At 37.6% G+C, this 19,261-nt stretch overlaps 1 long non-coding RNA gene and 1 pseudogene across 1 annotated transcript; one reads left to right on the top strand and one right to left on the bottom strand.

Moving 5' to 3' along the window:
• Positions 1–7,930: 7,930 nt before the first annotated feature.
• LOC139192780 (uncharacterized) lies at positions 7,931–9,480 on the bottom strand. The gene is made up of 2 exons (XR_011577112.1): positions 8,091–9,480; positions 7,931–7,994 (listed from the first exon to the last, which is right to left on the bottom strand). It is a non-coding gene; the product is annotated as an uncharacterized lncRNA (long non-coding RNA).
• Positions 9,481–14,418: 4,938 nt separating this feature from the next.
• On the top strand, positions 14,419–18,867 carry LOC139187580 (cellulose synthase-like protein E1; annotated as a pseudogene).
• Positions 18,868–19,261: the final 394 nt, after the last annotated feature.

Raw genomic sequence — 19,261 nt, 5'->3', positions numbered from 1 at the left:
GAGGGTTTTTTGGTTTCCTCCAGAGTATAAGGCCGACTCAAGAATTTGAGGGTCAAAACAAGTCCATCAAATCTAGAGTACGTTCGACCCTGATGATATGTGATACTTTTGCTGTTGACAAAGTAGTGGATGTATTGGCACGTGTTCTGTTACGCTTGTCTCCACATGCTTCCTTGTATCATTCTCACTTGCCTTGTCTGTTCCTCAGGCAGATGTGGTATCTTCTCTAGAAGCATAAAATGTTGAAGATGAGTACTTGAGAGCAATGCCAGATAAGTAATCAGGTAAGAGGTTCCAGGCAGTCAGTTCCTGACTGGAAGCTTGATTCTAAGTGCTGACTGATTGATCTCTTTCTCCTTGTCTTGCAGGTAAGAACAAGGCCAAAGGAAAAGACAGGGAAAAAGCATGATATGGGATACTCATACTTTTAACCCTGATGATATGAGATACTCTTACTCTGGTGTGGCTTGTTTGCAGAGGTATTATCGGGAGGAAAAGAAGCTGAGTATTTCGAGAGACTCTGCTGAGAGTGCCCTCTCGGATGTGAAGAAAAGTTGAGCATTTTTTTTATTTGCAGGTCTGCCTAGCTATGGAGGATGGATGTCGACATATATAGGAGTCTCCCTAACAACAAGTAGTAGTGCTATTCTTTTACCTTTCTTGGTCATAACAATGTAGTGGGAGCTGCAAGCTTCACGTGTTTTAACTTTGTCAGAGCACTTTGAAAAAGTGGTCTGTTGTATCTGGAAAGCTGATGTTGTGTGTGAAGATTGCAGACAAGCTTTATCCAAGGAAATCTAGCTCTCGAAGTTCGGAAAGCGGTGTATCTTCGGTTTTCGAACAAGCAATCCTGTCTGGGATCTGGCTCTCGAGATTCAAAGAACGATGCCTTTTCGATTTTTGAGAAAGCAATCCTGTTGGGAGTCTGACTCTTGAGATTCGAAGAACAGTGTCTCTTCGATTTTTGAGAAAGTAATCTTGTTGGGAGTCTGGCTCTTGAGATTTAGAGGGCGGTGCCTCTTCGATTTTTGAGCACGTAATCCTATTGGGAGTTTGGCTCTCGAGATTCGGAGAGCAGTGTCTCTTTGATTTTTGAGAAAGTAATCTTGGTGGGAGTCTGGCTCTCGAGATTCGGAGGGCGGTGCCTCTTTGATTTTTGAGTACGTAATCCTGTTGGGAGTATGGCTCTCGAGATTTGGAGAGCGGTGCCTCTTCGATTTTTTAGCAAGAAATCTTGTTGGGAGTGTTTTCTCGAATGTAAGTAAAGATTGGGCATTTTTGCCAGTCTGCCTTGCCACGGAGCGCGAAGGTTGACACACATTGGGACTTTCTAGTTATCAAGCGGTGGTGCTGTTCATTTACCCTTGTGGGTAATAGTAGGGTAGTTGGACCTTCAAAATTTATGTGTCTAAACTTTGTTAGAGATCTTTGGCAAAGTTATCTGTGGTACCCGAGAAGCTGATGTTGGTGTGGAAAGTGGTGCCTCTTCAATTTTTGAACCAACGACTCTGTTGCCTTTTCTTTTACAATTGTGTGCAAGAAGTACATTCAGAGAGTTATTGCTTGTAGGAAATTTCCCCTTACTTCAGAGATTTATTGCACCTTATTTCTTTTTCATCATTTTTGAGAATGTCTGGCCCATCCGACCGTCGTTTTGACTTGAACTTTGGTGAAGAGGCAAACATGCCTTCTCAAGACAACATATGGTGCCCATCCTTCTTATCCCATACTAGTCCTCTTACTGCTGGGGACTCTGTGATGAAGAATGGTATGACTGCTGCGGTGGTGGCCATGAACCTTCTCATTCCCAAAGATAATAGACTACTTTCCAAAAGGTCTGATGAGTTCGCTGTTAAGGATTCTCTGGCTCTCAGTGTTCAATGTACAGGTTCTGTGTTTAATATGGCCCAACGCCTATTTGCTCGAACCCGCCAAGTTGAATCATTGGCGGTTGAAGTGATAAGTCTCAAACAGGAGATAAGAGGGCTTAAGCATGAGAATAAACAGTTGCATAGGCTTGCACATGACTATGCTACAAACATGAAGAGGAAGCTCGACCAGCTGCAAGAATCTGATGGTCAGATTTTACTTGATCATCAGAGGTTTGTGGGTTTATTCTAAAGACATTTATTGCCTTCGTCTTCTGGGGCTGTACCGCATAATGAAGCTTCAAATGATCAACCTTCGGTGCCTCCTCCTTCTGGGGTTCTGCGTAGTACTAAGGCTCCGAATAATCACCTTCTGGTGCCTCCTCTTTCTGGGGCTTTGCCGACTGCTAAGACTTCTCCTGAGCAACCTTTGTGAATGCTCCCTCTTGTTTGTTTATTTTGATTCATGTATATGTACATATTTGTAACTTATCGGAGATATCAATAAACAAGTTTTGCTTCATTTCAATGTATTGTGTTAAATACACCAAGGCCTTCTTCACTATGTTCTTTGAATTTTTCCTTTTGTCGAAGCTTGTATGTTGAAGCCTTGTGAGTGAAGCATGTAGGTTGAGGTAGTGCTTCCTTAATTTCCTGAGTGAGGAAAACTTCTCGTTTGGAGACTTGAAAAATCCAAGTCACTGAGTAGTCGTGAGACTTCCGAGTATCAAAGTGCAGTAGCATATGGTAGGAGTCCCCCAAGTCTCCGGTCGAGGGAGTTGACGAAGGAGGTGTCTTGCTAGTAGCCAAGTTTCCAAAGTAACAAAACTTCACCATTTTCCTTTCTAAGTGGTAGCCTAAAACTCCTCATTCATATATATTTGTTATGAAAGTTGTTAGGCCCAAAGAAGAGGAGGCCTAAGCAATTTTTTTTTTGAATTTTCAAATTTTCGATTTTCTGAATTTCTGAAATTTCGAAATTTCGAATTTTTGAATTTCCAATATATATATATATATATATATATATATATATATTTTAAGCTTTATAGGTGAAGCTTTGTAGGTGAAGCTTTGAGGTTGAAGCTTTGTTGGGTACCCGTGAATTGATTTTGCTTCACACTATCTTGATCAAGATAGTGTGAAGTTTTTGTAGGTGAAGCTTTTGTGTTGAAGTTTTTGTGGTTGAAGCTTTTGTGGTGGGTGAAGCTTTTGTGGGTGAAACTTTTGTGGTGGGTAAAGCTTTTGTTGGTGAAGCTTTTGTGGTGGGTGAAGCTTTTGTGGTGGGGGAATCTTTTGTAGGTGAAGCTTTGGAGTTGAAGCTTTGTAGGTGAAGCTTTGGAGTTGAAGCTTTTGTAGGTAAAGCTTTAGAGTTGAAGCTTTTGTTGGGTACCATGAATTGATTTTGCTTCACACTATCTCGATCAAGATAGTGTGAAGCTTTTGAAAATTTGTAGTTGTCCTCCATTGATGAAGCTTTTGTTGGTGAAGCTTTGGAGTTGAAGCTTTTGTTGGTGAAGCAATTATGGGTGAAGCTTTTGTGGGGTACCATGAATTGATTTTCCTTCACACTATCTTGATTAAGATAGTGTGAAGCTTTTGAGAATTTTTAGTTGTCCTTCATTGATGAAGCTTTTGCTGGTGAAGTTTTGGAGTTGAAGCTTTTCTTGGGTACCATGAATTGATTTTGCTTCACACTATCTTGATCAAGATAGTGTGAAGCTTTTGAAAATTTGTAGTTGTCCTCCATTGATGGTGAAGCTTTGGAGTTGAAGCTTTTGTTGGTGAAGCTTTTATGGGTGAAGCTTTTGTTGGTGAAGCTATTGTGGGTGAAGCTTTTGTTGGGTACCATGAATTGATTTTCCTTCACACTATCTTGATTAAGGTAGTGTGAAGCTTTTGAGAATTTTTAGTTGTCCTTCATTGATGAAGCTTTTGCTGGTGAAGTTTTGGAGTTGAAGCTTTTCTTGGGTACCATAAATTGATTTTGCTTCACACTATCTTGATCAAGATAGTGTGAAGCTTTTGAAAATTTTTAGTTGTCCTCCATTGATGGAGCTTTTGTTGGTGAAGCTTTGGAGTTGAAGCTTTTGTTGGTGAAGCTTTTATGGTTGAAGCTTTTGTTGGTGAAGCTATTGTGGGTGAAGCTTTTGTAGGTGAAGCTTTGGAGTTGAAGTTTTGTAGGTGAAGCATTGGAGTTGAAGCTTTGTAGGTGAAGCTTTAGAGTTGAAGCTTTGTGGGTGAAGCTTTGGAGTTGAAGCTTTTGTAGGTGAAGCTTTGGAGTTGAAGCTTTTGTTGGGTACCATGAATTGATTTTGCTCACACTATCTCGATCAAGATAGTGTGAAGCTTTTGACAATTTGTAGTTGTCTTCCATTGATGAAGCTTTTGTTGGTGAAACTTTAGAGTTGAAGCTTTTATTGGTGAAGCTTTTATGGGTGAAGCTTTTGTTGGGTACCATGAATTGATTTTGCTTCACACTATCTTGATCAAGATAGTGTGAAGCTTTTGAAAATTTGTAGTTGTCCTCCATTGATGAAGCTTTTGTTGGTGAAGCTGTAGAGTTGAAGCTTTTGTTGGTGAAGCTTTTATGGGTGAAGGTTTTGTTTGGTACCATGAATTGATTCTGCTTCACACTATCTTGATCAAGATAATGTGAAGCTTTTGAGAATTTGTAGTTATCCTTCATTGATATAACTTTTGTTGGTGAAGTTTTGGAGTTGAAGCTTTTGTTAGGTACCATGAATTGATTTTGCTTCACACTATCTTGATCAAGATAGTGTGAAGCTTTTGAAAATTTGTAATTATCATCTATTGATGAAGCTTTTGTTGGTGAAGCTTTGGTGTTGAAGCTTTTGTTGGTGAAGCTTTTATGGGTGAAGCTTTTGTTTGTGAAGCTATTGTGGGTGAAGCTTTTGTAGGTGAAGCTTTGGAGTTGAAGCTTTGGAGTTGAAGCTTTTGTTGTGTACCCTGAATTGATTTTGCTGATCAAGATAGTGTGAAGCTTTTGAAAATTTGTAGTTGTCCTCCATCGATGAAGCTTTTGTTGGTGAAGCTTTGGAGTTGAAGCTTTTATTGGTGAAGCTTTTATGGGTGAAGCTTTTGTTGGGTACCATGAATAGATTTTGCTTCACACTATCTTGATCAAGATAGTGTGAAGCTTTTGTTGGTGAAGTTTTGGAGTTGAAGCTATTCTTGGGTACCATGAATTGATTTTGCTTCACACTATCTTGATCAAGATAGTGTGAAGCTTTTGAGAATTTGTATTTGTCATCCATTGATGAATCTTTTATGGTGAAGCTTTGTTGGGTACCACGAATTGATTTTACTTCACACTATCTTGATCAATATAGTGTGAAGCTTTTGAGAATTTGTAGTTGTCCTCCATTGATGAAGCTTTGTTGAATTTCGCATTTTTTTATTTTTTTATTTTTTTTGGGAAACTAGAAATTTGAAAATGTGGGGGAGGCAACATATACAAATTTTGCTTCCACACTGTTGAGAAAGAGATTGTGATGAAAGCCACACCTTGTAGTAGTCGAAGGTTTGGATGAACCATATAAATTGAATTTGCTTCGAACAGTCTTGAATTTGTTTCGAAGGTTTGAGAATTGTAGTTGCCCTCCATTGATGAAGCTTTTGTTGACACCATAAATTGGTTTTGCTTGATACTGTCTTGATCAAGAGTGTGTGAAGCTTTTGAGAATTGTGGTTGAATTCCTTTGATGAAACTTTTGTTGGCACCATAAATTGGTTTTGCTTCACACTGTCTTGATCAAAAGTGTGTGAAGCTTTTGAGAATTGTGGTTGCCCTCCATTGATGAAGCTCTTGTTGGCACCATAAATTGGTTTTGCTTCACACTGTCTTGATCAAGAGTGTGTGAAGCTTTTGAGAATTGTGGTTGAACTCCTTTGATGAAGCTCTTGTTGGCACCATAAATTGGTTTTGCTTCACACTGTCTTGATCAAGCGTGTGTGATGTTTTTGAGAATTGTGGTTGAACTCCTTTGATGAAGCTCTTGTTGGCACCATGAATTGATTTTGCTTCACACTATCTTGATCAAGAGTGTATGAAGCTTTTGAGAATTGTGGTTGCCCTCCATTGATGAAGCTCTTGTTGGCACCATAAATTGGTTTTGCTTCACACTGTCTTGATAAAAAATGTGTGAAGCTTTTGAGAATTATGGTTGAACTCCTTTGATGAAGCTCTTATTGGCACCATAAATTGGTTTTGCTTCACACTGTCTTGATCAAGAGTGTGTGAAGCTTTCTACGAGTTGTAGTGTTTGCATTGTTACAGAGGGGAAATGTTTGAAGCAGATGTAAGAGGGCTGAATAGCTTGATCTTCGTATGCCATGCACATAAGTTGTTGTTGGCTTGCAATAAGACTTTGTTGGTGACTATAACTCTTGTTGGGCATAAGTGCTCCCTTAGTTGAGTTGTCAAGCTTGAGGGTTTTTGATTATTTGTGAATGTTAGGAGTTCACATGTACAAGTTGTACCACTCGTCTTCTGGTAGGTGAAATGAATGGTGAGTTGCTTTCATCACTTGGTTGGTGGCATGAAGATGAGTTCCTTCTTCACCTAGTTGGTGGCATGAGTGGCAAGTTGCCAAATGATATTAGAGTACGGGTTGTACATTTCATCATTTGGTTGGTGGCATGAAGGAGAGTACAAGTTGTACATTTCATCACCTGGTTGGTGGCATGAATATGAGTTCCTTCTTCACCTGGTTAGTGGCATGAATGCCAAGTTGCCAAATGATATTAGAGTACGGGTTGTAACTTTCATCACCTGGTTGGTGGCATGAAAGAGAGTACAGGTTGTGCATTTCATCACCTGGTTGGTGGCATGAAGATGAGTTCCTTCTTGACCTGGTTGGTGGCATGAGTGGCAAGTTGACAAATGATATTAGAGTACGGGTTGTACATTTCATCACCTGGTTGGTGGCATGAATGAGAGTACAGGTTGTACATTTCATCACCTGGTTGGTGGCATGAAGATGAGTTCCTTTTTCACTTGGTTGGTGGCATGAATGGCAAGTTGCCAAATGATATTAGAGTATGGGTTGTACCTTTCATCACCTGGTTGGTGGCACGAAGATGAGTTCCTTCTTCACCTGGTTGGTGGCATGAGTGGCAATTTAACAAATGATATTAGAGTACGGGTTGTACATTTCATCACCTGGTTGGTGGCATGAAGGAGAGTGCAAGTTGTACATTTCATCACCTGGTTGGTGGCATGAAGATGAGTTCCTTCTTCACCTGGTTGGTGGCATGAGTGGCAAGTTGCCAAATGATATTAGAGTACGGGTTGTACATTTCATCACCTGGTTGGTGGCATGCAGGAGAGTACGGGTTGTACATTTCATCACCTAGTTTGTGGCGTGATGATGAGTTCCTTCTTCACATTTCATCACCTGGTTGGTGAGAATAAGGGCAAGGTGTCGAGACACATTGTAGCAAGTGTCGAAAACATAAAGTATGTTGAACCTTTTCGAAGCACAGTTGGCTTATGTATGGATATGTTAGAATGTATGATGTTTATGTATGAATGTGTTGGAATGTATGATGTTTATGTATGAATGTGTTGGAATGTATAATGTTTATTGTGATTGATATGAGTGATGCTTATGAATGTTTTGCTATACATGAAGGGATCCATGTTTTTTATATGTGAACCATGTTGGTTGTAACACTTAGTATCACATACTTTGTGTCAAAGTATGCATATTGAAGCTCTGAGTTAGAGTATAAGGGTAGATCAGTGTAGACCAAGTGTTCCAGTGAACGCAAAAGACTCAGAAGAAGTTGTCTGAATTCCCTCTTCTTATATTTACCGAATGGCTTGTGTGACAAAAAATCTCAAACGGTTGAGGATCAAAACATTTGTAATGTGTATGCCTTCTTATAATAGCATTTTCTTCAGTACTTAGTCCTCAACTTTGAAAGAGTGAGGCTTAGCCCCATAGTCATAATAGTTGACGGTACATTCACCCCTAGTTGTCTTGATACGAACTTTTATCCCTCTTGTTGTAATGGGCTTGCTGAGAGTGATGTAAGTATCTCTAGTAAGAATCACCATTCATATAGTTGAATATTCTCTAGGTAAACCAGAAAATGTAGCCACTACAAAATCATTTTCAGAAACAGACTCATTAGCAGCAATTAATTGATCCTTAATATTTCTTAGCTTAGACAGATACTAATTGATTGAATCACCACCTTTTTGTATTGTATGAAACTCAGTTTTTAAAGTGGCTTATTGGGTGGGGGCAACTGGAAAGGGACAACACGGGGCAAAGGGCAGAGCTTCGAGTGACTTGATTCTTTGCTCTTTAACAGGCAGATGTTCCCAAAATGCACCCAGTGTTTACTCCCGTTGGAGCTTTCACGAGCAAGAACAAGATTGCAAAAAACTTACTTTAAAAGAGAATTTCGGCAAGAGCGAGCAGCCACACATGAACCGCGATGAACAATGTCATGATAGGCTTTCCATAACCATCTTTCCAGTTGGTATCTTAATGCATGCATTTCATGTAGCGCAGTTCCGCCCATCTTTCCCATGCTGAGTCACAAGCAGCGCCTCAAAAAGCCAAAGCTGGAGCCAAGCTAGCACACCAGGCGAGGAATCCCTTACTTGTTCGGCTGGCAGTTTTTAAAGTATTCACCCTGGCCTCTTAAAGTGAAGCATAACGATCTTGAAGATTAGACCAAGCTTTATGGGCAATCTTACATCCCAATACATGTTCAATAGATTCATCAGACAAAGTAGCTATCAACAAACTCAAAAGAGCTAAATCAACAGACTCCCATTCAAGAAATGCCTCAGTAATCACATTGGTAACTCCACGCTCTGTATCAATTATGAACTTGGGAGGACATACTACAGTGCCATCAAAATGATCAAACATTTTATACCATTTCATGACAAACATGAATTGAAAAACCTATTTCGAAATATTCTTATCAGTCAATTTTATCGTAAGCATATTGAAAAGACCTTTAATTCTAACACCATTAGATGCCATTTCAACACAACTATGTAGACTTCAATAGAGAAAAGATTCAAATATTCAAGAACAACAGAAAAATTCTCAGATGGCTTCGTGCCCAAACAAACAATCTTGAAAAATGGCTTCGTGCCTAAAAAAAACACTTCAACATTACAAACAAACTACTCTCCAAGAAGATAAAACTTCATATGGTTGCAAGAAATTGAAAATATATCACCTAATTCGTCAAATTGTATCGAAGGAGTGAAGAACCTAGATGCACCGACACATAATTGTGTTGAAGAAGTGAAGAACCCAGATGCACCAATACAAAATCTCCAGATTAGCCCAAAAAATCCAAACTTAGAAATCACCCTCAAACAATTTCCAAACCACAGTAGAATCACTGGCTCTCGATACCATATTAACTATTGTATATATCAATGTTTTGATCAAGAAAGCAAAGAGAATGAAGGAAGAAAGAAGAACTTAGAGAGAGAAATGAAGAACTCAAAAATAGCTATTCATTCAATATGATATGTTATTACAACAATCTTACATTTAAAGGCAACTAACAACTTTCTTAATGACTAAGAAATCCGTTATCCAATCTAACCAAATCTAAACAAATCCAATCTTAACAAATCTTATCCAAAATATCTAATCTTTAACAAATCCCAACTGGTTTGCTGACATGGCATATATTTCATACAATGTTGCCATGTGTCCTCACTTGTTAGTATAGAACTTGGAGATAGCTACACTTAAAATCTCATACTTGTAAATGAAGAAAAATACCACTAAACTATTGTACAAAACGACTATATATTTTAATATTGTACAACCTAACAAATTCTGACCTAGAAGGCTAGAAAGTTATTCCGTATCATGGGAAAGGATCCTTTTCGGACCCAATCCCAATGGATCCTCGGATCCTTCTTCTTTAAGAGTCGAGTTGGCATCATGGCTTCCCCAAAGTTGGCATCATGCTTCCTCAGAGTCTGCATCGTGGCCTGATAGGGATTTTACTACACACTCAAACGAGCTAAAAACTCCTATAATACTTGCAAGAATGACAAGGTTATTGTAGTATAAACGGATCTTGCAAGGTCATTCTCCACATGGATTATTAAATAATTCGAAACAAACCAAATTCCAACTAATTATTGTAAAATAGATATTTGAGATAATTGATTTTTATGACCTAATTTAATAAAACGAATTTAATTAATAAAAATAAAACAATTTGCAATATTAAAGCTGAAAGAAAAGGAAAAGTTTTGGAGAAATCAAATTAAGAAAGCACTAGGGTTCCACCATCACCTAGCAATCATATGAACTTTTATCAATTACTTATGATCTACACATGCCACTTTGAAGGTTAGGTTTTACTAATTTATATTCTACTTGGAACCTCCAACATAGAATGTATATCTAACATGTAACCCGTCCGGACATTCGGATCAAATCTGAACATAAGAGACTCATTAAGCTTTATGAAAACCCTTTGAAAAACCATGCAACCCTTAAGACGCGGTGTTCATTTTAAGTGAAATTACAATTATTAACCACATGAAGCCAACGTCAATTTCAGGAAACCTTCTGACCAAAATTGCATCAAATTACTTTTCTAAAGATCCTAATGGTGATCAGACATTAAGACAATTAGATAGTTTTGATCACAGTGATTAATAATTCAGAGTGTGCAAGCGATCAATCATAAACAATTAAATAAAAATTACATATTCATGCTAAGGCTCAAGGCTTTGCCCTAGCAAGAGGAATTAGTTACGCATATTCATAATTAAAATTATAGAAAATATTATTAAGAAAAGGATTGAAAACTCCTTAAAGTAGAAAATCTCCAAGAATCCTAGCAATTCTCTATGTCTCCAAAATTGCATAAAAGGAAGCGTTCCTAAAAACGAAGAATGGCAAAGCAATATATCCTGCTATGCCATCGCACAATCCCTAAAAACCAGGTCCTTTATTCCAACTAGGAAACTAAGAATAATAATAAAATATCTTAGAAAATAAAATCCTAATTAAGCTAGGATAATCTGCCAAGTACTTGTCCAACAACGTTTTAGACTCAAATATCCTCCAAATCCGGCCCATGAGAGGTTGTTTCGAAGATCGGAACGTTCTGAACACATCTCTAGAAGGCCACGAGCCCGTCCAAGATCATCTTAGGCTCCAAAAATGCAAGTCAAGCCCAAAACGTCAATTATTTCAGCACTGCGTATTTCTCCTTTATTTTATTGCTAGAAAATCATCGCTTGGTAGAAAAATCGATCAAGCTAAGTGACTCACAAACGTCCTCCAACTAGAATTACTCCAAAATTCATCCATTTGACCATGTTTTGTTCTAAAGGAAGTCGAAAGTCCTATTTTGAAAATACAATTCAAAGTATTAAAATTCTCCCAAAATATTAACCAAAATATACTAAGAATAAGGTTAAATATATAATATAAAATCTACTCATCATGGCCTTCTTAGAATTAGTTATCGACAACGTCACAATAGTCGTTGGTGACTCGTGGTTCTGAAGTTTCCCTAAAATCAAACAAAATGGTGAAGAAGCAGACTTAGATTGAAGGAGACGAGGAAGCAGAAGAAAAACTGCAGAGACACAGAAGGAGGATCCGGAGGATACGGAGGGATTGGGTCCGGAAAGGATACTCTCCCCCGTATCATCATCTTTTGAAATACTAATTAACAAAACGACAATGGAGTCCAAGGTTTGCGTAGGCTCAATACCCATGCCAAAAAATGAATATGTATTTTTTTTTCCAGGAAATCGTTTAGGAGACTAATCTTTGATACTTGAGACTCAAGATTGCAGCCAGGAAGTCGTGGTTGCATAAACAATTCCTACATGAATTGATGTATGCCACTAGATTAATGCTCCACTGGTACGTGTTGGTCAGATTCAATGTAGAAGTGTAATAATTGCATTTGCATGATTTAATTGTCTTTCTTCTTTACAGTGTGGCCTAAACCAAAAAACAGAAAACGGAATAAGATTTCTATACTTGGCAATTTTGAAACGTCAACTTGATTACTACTATTTCATATATGACAAGTCCTATAACAAAAGAGAAAAGACAACACATGATTACAAGTCAAAGGAATCACTAATTTATTATAATTAGAAGGTGATTAGCTATAGACCTGTGGATTAGGTTTGATTAGGGTTTCGGACACAAATTCACACACTTAAATTATTTTGCTCTATTGCTACAGCCGTTTAGTAATGTTTTTGTCGAAACCCTTATCTACATAAGGGCTTTTAGTCGAAAATATTTCTTAGAACTTACAACTTAATTAGTTCATCGGCAAAAGTCAAAATTTGTTAGCAAAGATCCTTTCCCAATTGAAAATTTTATTGGCCATTTTTGTCACTTAAAGCATGTCAAGTAAGAGTTTTTCCTATGAATTTTGATACTTCGTCAGCTAAGGTTGAACTTTTCCTGATAAACTCTTTTTTGTCGACATTTCTATTGTACCCGACAAACTCTACATAAGGGCTTTTGGTCGAAAATTTTCATAGAACTTACAACTTAATTATAACCAGAACTTCTTATGTGCTTTAAATTATCTAAAAGCAACCAAACGAACTTTTAATCAAGTTCAAGATGTTAATTTTATATTTTTTTTATATCATTCAAAATTAATATGGTCAATGTTCATTTTATTTTTTCTGACAATAGGCAGTATATCTTACGTATAGAAGTGAAAATTATTCCTTCAAGAAATTGCCCATTTGTAATAATCCAGAGGAAAAGTCAATGTTGAGGTAAAATTTCATATCAAAGGTTAGTGAAATACTCTATATATATTGTATAAAAGTATGGTCTATTAATATTGTGGAGCAAAATAAAATTAAAAAAATCTTAGAACAGACAAGTGGATTTTCATCAGGAAAAGTTGGTGGAGTACTCTATATATATTGTATAAACGTATGATTTATTTCTGTTATAACATGTGAATTGTTGTTATTATGTGATGATATTTAAATATCGTATAAATGTGTGAATATAATTGCTAGCGAATGTGTAGATTGTTAAACGTATATAAAGTAACACATTCGTCCTCATTACATTAATATTAAATCACACAAGTCAGCAACCAGCGGCCACCGTAATGATCAAGAAAAATAGAAAATACTCTTATTTCGTTTAAAAAAAAAGAAAGAAAAAAAAGAAAGCAAATCAGGCATACTAATCATTCTCATTGAATAAATCCTTAACAGCATGCATAATTCAGCATCAATCATTCTAATTGAATAAATCCTCAGTTACATCCAAGGTATTAAATATCGATAATATCGGAAATATCGGTAGTCTAAAAACACGGAAATATCGATGGAAATATCGGGATATTATCGATATCGATAAAAATAATATGGAAACCGCGGAAATTGTAAGAAAAACTTTGAAATTTTTATTGAAACTTTGCAGGATGTTTATTTAGTCAATTATCTATTAGTTTATCACAAAAAATTGAAAGGAAATGCATTGCATGATGGATTTAACTGATTTAAGTTGATTATATAGCGAACTGGCAAACATGATGGATTTAAAGGATGCTTATTTAACTGATTTGAGGTGACCCAACCACACACACACAAAGACACGCCACCACACACGCACACATGTTCTGATTAGATTACACACGCACGCACATAGAGACTCCTCAGTCTCTCTCTCTCGATCCTTCTTCTCTCTTCTCTCCCTTCTCCCTAGATTACACACGTACACAACACACGCACGCAGACAGAGACTCCTCAATCTCTCTCTCTTGATCCTTCTTCTCTCTTCTCTCCCTTCTCCCACACACACGCACAGAGATCTGTCGATCTCTCTTCTCCTTTAGCCTCGTCGGCGCCGTCTCTTAAAACTCTCCTTTCTCTCTGCACCGAGCCCGAGACCCACATACACACACGCACACCATCGCACCTGCTTCAGGAAGACACCTATTGTCATTAGCAACCTCGTTTTTCTCCCTCTCTTTCTCGTCTCTGCAACTCAGCGAACGCAAGAACTTCGACGAGTTTCTTGAATTTATCCGGTTAGGTAAGCTTCGGTTTACCTCTTTCTGTTCCACATTGAAGCTTATATGTGAAATTTAAGTTCAAAATCATGTTTTTGCAAGGTTTTTGGGACGAAATCAGCTCGAGTTCGCACAGATCCATCTTCGGCGTTCTTCTCCGATTAGCACAGATCTAAGATATCGCGATAATTTTGGAAATATTGCGATATTATTGATATTATTGATAATATCGTGATATTTTGACGAAATCTTATTAGATAAGCATTAAAATATCGTTAACCCGAAAAACCGATATTATCGACAAATTATCGCCGATAATATCGGCATTTGAGACCATGGTTACATCCAATGTAAAAAATTTAAAACTTTTACAGCTATTTTCCACTAATTTTATTAATTAAATTATTTTGTAGACAGTGTTCTTGTCCTTTAAAAGGAGGTGGAGGATGTTGCTTGTTGATGCTCGAGTGCAAGAACACATATAATTGCCACATAAGAAGCTATGGAGAATTCTAAGCTCATTCTCCATCTCTGCCACATCCACAAGCTTTCAAACTTAATCAATTGAACACATATCCTCATCCATTTGATCGCTCCAGCCTTGTTGTTTTACTATAGAGCCTCTTTCTTTTTCCAACACCCCAAAACCAAAGCCACAACCCTACCATGGCTTCTTGTCTTTGCCTCGGAAGTCCTCCTTGCCTTCGAATGGCTCCTCATCCAATCACTTCGATGGCGGCGTTGAATATATCACTGCCAGCTCATCAAAATAGTTGTAAAGGATTGGATGATGTAATAGTTAGTTGAAAGAGTTAGTTCTCTAGTCAGCTATATATAGCTATTGTAAACAAATAGTAAAGTTAGTTCATTGAGTTTAATACAAAAGCTTCATTCATTTCGTTCTCACATTTCTCTTCTCTTTGTAAACCTTCATTTCTTGATTTCATAATTGTTCATCTCTGCTACTTCTTCAATGTAGTTAACATGGTATCAGAGCCACCAGGCTTACGCTGTGGATTCTGGTGGTTCCATTTCTTAATAGTTTGCATTTTTTTTTCCTTCTCTAGTTAAGTTTCTCCTTAAATTTTCATTAGATTTTCCAAGCTTCCGCGATTGTTCTTGGGTTGATTTTTCTGGGATATGAATTGAGATTTTACATCTCGATGAATCTGACACATGCGTCGGCTTTAAGCGAACAATCAAAGATTTCGAAGAAACCCAAACTCTCCCGCAACGCTCTGATTCTCCGACTGCAATTCTAGAACAAGATAGCCACTCGTTTGAAACAAGACACATACTTCATCGAAAAGAGCTCTCTTTGTTTGGTCTCCGAGTCCTCCAAGAAGGTGAAGAGTTCACCTCATGGCCAAGTCTCTGAGACCAATCTTGAAGAACTTCAAGAATTTTCCAATTCTGCGAATGAAAAGCTCGTATCTTTGGATTTAATTTATGGGTTTCCTGCATCTGATGGAGTAGCCCAAGATTTCATGGGAAATTGCAAGGTGGGTCTTGTTTCTGATGGTGAATTCGTGACAACTAAGACTACAAGGACTCTGGATGATGAAAAGAAGGGTTAAGGCGAAGTGGGTTTCTCTGGGATTCAAAACTCAATGCTTTTGGAGTTTGCAGACCACCACCAACGAATACTTCATCTCAATGTAGTCAAGTACATTCTCATACAAACCCAAAAGCCAAGATTGTTCTTTCTCTACGTATGCTTGTTTTTTGATTTACACTCTGTTTTTGCTTTTTATGATATTTTAGTGGAACTGGTTGTGAAACAATTTGGGTATTGCAAATTTTTTGGTGATTGTTTGTTCAAGATTGCAAATCTTGGGAGTTCTTCAGGTTATGATTATGTGCACTCCAACTGTTTGAAGGAATGGGTCAGTGAATTCTTTGATCTCTACTCTGTTCTCTGGTATGGAAGAAAGATTAGACATGGGTGCAGTCAAGATGTTTGTCGAAATGCCCAACTCAAAAGTTTCATGTGAAGGTTATGTTTTCAGTCATTTTCTCCAAATTCTTGAACAATTAGAATGAATCTTTTCTGGGTTTTTGGTGGTTGTTAACGGTTTCGTGAGCAGCTGGTATGCCTATCTCGACATCAGGTTCATCATTTTCACAAACCATCTTGAAAAATTCTTGTTTCTTTGATAGGGTTTCTTGTATGTCAGTTTATCTGTTAAAGCCGATAGCCATTTTCTACGAGCTTGTTGAAGGAATACAAAGGCCGATAGCCATTCCTTTTTTGTTGCGTGATTAGTTCTTGGTTGTTTGCGATTTGTGCACTCGAAAAAGGCCGATTGTCAAGAGTGTGTTGAATGCAATTTGTTTCCTCCATAAGGCCGATAGCATGAGTGAAAAGTTCCGTCTCAGATATTGTGTGTTACTTCTTAAAGGCCGATAGCCTGAGTAACGTTCTTGAAAAGTTTTGTTTGTTCTTATTGTGTGCAACTCCATTAAGGCCGATTGCCGGAGTGCAGTTCTTGTTCCCTTTCTTCATTGAAGGCCGATTGCCGAAGAGGGTTGTGTTTCTTAATTTCTGTGATTGTAAAGCTTGTTGCCTGTGAAATATTGGAAACCTTATCGCAAAAGCTACAATGGTGTAGAAATCAGTTTGAGAGGCTGAAATTCTTTGGGAAGTTGGTTGATAAGTATGAAATGACACTTTTAAACACCAAGAACAGAGGATTCATTGCTAATAGGAGCAGGGCTAGGAGTACATCGACAAGAAGGATTTCATTATCCTGCATTTCTCAAGAGAATCCAATCTTAAAGCGTTGTGGAATTGGGAGGAAATTTGTTGCAAGCTTTGATCAAGTTGGGATGAGACCAAATAACTTCTACTATCAATTGACTTGAGAACATGTGCTTCCCCGATGGATGATGACAAGACAGAATCAGGCGGTGCCCCTTGGTTAATTTGGACATCTAAATAGTCTTGATGAAGAGATTGCCCATTTCTCAAGCACTCATACAATCTCAAACTGGAAATCCCAATTGAGATTGAGGGGGGATGTTGAATATATCACTGCCAACTCATCAAAACAGTTGTAAAGGATTGGATGATGTAATAGTTAGTTGAAAGAGTTAGTTCTCTAGTCAGCTATATATAGCTATTGTAAACAAATAGTAAAGTTAGTTAATTGAGTTTAATACAAAAGCTTCATTCATTTCGCTCTCACATTTCTCTTCTCTCTGTAAACCTTCATTTCTTGATTTCATAATTGTTCATCTCTGCTACTTCTTCAATGTAGTTAACAGACATTTTCGCGAACCGTGTTCCCAGAGAGGCTTCCGGATGATGACAAGCTTCTGCCGATTAACATGTTTATTTGCACCGCGGATCCGGAGAAGGAGCCAACCGTGGGGGTGATGAACATGGTGTTATCTGCTATGGCAATGGGTTATCCACCGGAAAAGCTTCACGTGTATCTCTCTGATGACGCCGGTGCTGGCGTGATTTTGAATGGGATGAGAGAGGCTGGGAGGTTTGCAAAATGGTGGCTTCCGTTTTGTAAGAGGTGTGGAATCGAGTGTACGGCTTCGGAGGCTTATTTCTCTGCAGGAGAGGATGATGGCGATGGAGATGGTGGTTTTGGGGGCAATGAGTTCGTACAAGAGAAAGAGCATATGAAGGTTAATTATAATTCCTTTTTTTCCCCCCCAAAAAAAAAAAAATCCTTTACTGTTTTTGTATGTATTTGTGTATCAATCAAAATTTTAAAAGATGCTAGGCGTTTTGTAGGATGGCGGGTTGGGGTCTAGTTCCTAGGCGGCTAGGTACATAAATTACAAAATAAAATGACTTATAAATTATAAAGTATTAGAACATATTGAAAATATGAGGAACAAGTATATAATGCATGTTCATCCACGTACTCAACAAGTCTCTTACATTTTACTGAAAAACTAAAATATAAAATAAAAGTCATCAATTTCCTATCTAAGTCAGAGTTACGAGCTAGGCAAATGCCTAAGCGGGTCTAGGTGCATTTCTTAATTTTCAAACGCCAAGAGGCTAATCGGAGCAGTGGTCAGTTGTCTAGTGCCCAGGCGAGACCTAGACAGGGATTTTTAGAACAATGATGTCAATCAACACCAAAATTCCCTCTTACATTTTCTCACTAGTTGAATGTGAGAGAACATAAGAAATTTGTGTATTCTGAATGATAATTAATTGAGTCTATGTGTTCGAGGCTCATTATTTCTGAGAAGATACATAAAATGGTCAGTTAAAATGACAAAAACAGCAATAGCCGTAATGAGTGCAGGATGACTTTTTTTTGTTACTTCTCAAAACAAATAGTGTTATAGTGTAATAATACAACGTTATGTGTAAATATATTATTACGTGATGTTGTATTATTGAACTGAAATATCATATGATGTCAAATCCGTTTTTTGGTGATACCATCCACTCTTATGAAGTTTTGATTTATCAGTGCTAAAATTATGATTTCATTACATATTAACATGTAATTAGTATTTTCCTAGTGATATATAGTAACGTTGATAAGCCTTGCCTCATCATCAGGCTTGCTATAAGAATTCAACCACAAAAGGACATAATATTGTAAGGAAAGACAAATATTGTTTAGATATATATACAAATTCATCGTAAGATCCATACTTGGAATTTTGGCAGGTAATACAAGAAACGTCCAGTGATGATGAGGATGCAACTCAAGCAAATGAAGCGAAAAAATATACCTCTTCTTATTTATGTTTCTTGTGAAAAAAGACCTTCTCAACCTCACCATTTCAAGGCCGGAGTGCTCAATGTTCTTGTATGCATGCATCTCTCTCTTTTTGTAAATTTTCCTCAATTTATGTGTCGATTTTAAGCAAAGTTTTAAAAGACGTTGGGCACAAGCCGGGTGGCGGGTTGGGACGTGACTAGGCGGAGCCTAGGCGGATGTACGTAAATTTATTATATATTGTGTAAATAAATGCCTATTTATACTTCAACAAACACAAAATTTTATTGGGATACCTAAATTATAAAATAAAATGGCATTCAAAATATAAAGTATTAGGACATATTGAAAACATGGGGAACAAACATATAATGATGTTCATCTAAGTAATCAACAAGTCTCTTACATTTTATTGAAAAAACAAAATGCAAATGAAAGTTAACGATTTTCTGTCTAAGTGAGAGCCGCAACTTAGACGGATGCGTAGGCGGGGGTGTCTTGGCGGGCTAGCCAGATTCCTAAGTTGGTCTAGACGTACTTTCTTAATTTTCAAACGCCTAGAAACTAATCGGAATAGTGACCAATAGCCTAGTGCCTAGGCAGAGCCTAGCAGCGCTAGGCGGGGATATTTAGAACAATGAT

This window comes from Malus domestica, chromosome 16, assembly GCF_042453785.1.
Source record: "Malus domestica chromosome 16, GDT2T_hap1".
In the NCBI taxonomy this organism is placed as follows: domain Eukaryota; kingdom Viridiplantae; phylum Streptophyta; class Magnoliopsida; order Rosales; family Rosaceae; genus Malus; species Malus domestica.
The sequence above is the reverse complement of the archived record's forward strand: the minus strand, read 5'-3'. Positions and strand labels throughout refer to the sequence as shown.